The following is an 815-nucleotide window of genomic DNA, read 5'->3' on the forward strand; positions in this document are numbered from 1 at the left end:
TTCAGCTGAGAAACAAGCCCAGAGACCGGAAGTGCGTGGGTCGAGAGGACACAGATAGAGTGAGTCACCCGCTGCACCGCCCACAGACTGCATACCCGCTGTTACAGTGATTTCCTGGCAACATACAGTATATATAGGATCTTGAAATCTTTATATCAACTTGGTATCTAGTTCTGAATTACCTGTCGCTCTTTTTATGTCAATTTTTATCTATTTTTTTCGTCTTATTTTGAATTAACTGTCACTTTAGTTTTGCTTTTCATCTTATTATTTATCCTATTTTGAACCAACGGTCTCTCTATTCATCTGTTTATCTCTATATTTCTTCCTATTATTTTGAATTATTCGCCTTTTAATTTTCATTTTTGATCTTTTATCACTTATCTTATTTTGAATCACCTGTCACTCTAATTTATCTCTTCATCTTTATTGTTATTTATATCCTTATTTCTCTTATTACTAATCAACTAGCGCCGTTGTTCTATTTTTTTAATTATCTTTTTAATCATTTGTCATCTTCTTTCATTTTATTTCATTTTCTATGTCTAATTTCTTTCATTAGACCTTTCTTTTCAATAAAAGGTATTTTGAATTATTTTCTTTTATCATGCCTATCAAGGATAAAAGTAAATATACAATACCATGTTTGTCTGCTTTAGTGCCTGTGTGTGTTGTATAATTTGCGTTGTATATTCTGTGGAATATTTAGGTTTCAATGAAAAATAAATCATTACTATGTTTTATTATTTCGTTACATTCATTCAAGAAAACAGCATGAAAAAGTAAAATGGTCTACATAGAAATGTAAAGTCAGG

This window comes from Penaeus monodon, chromosome 15 (assembly GCF_015228065.2).
Source record: "Penaeus monodon isolate SGIC_2016 chromosome 15, NSTDA_Pmon_1, whole genome shotgun sequence".
In the NCBI taxonomy this organism is placed as follows: domain Eukaryota; kingdom Metazoa; phylum Arthropoda; class Malacostraca; order Decapoda; family Penaeidae; genus Penaeus; species Penaeus monodon.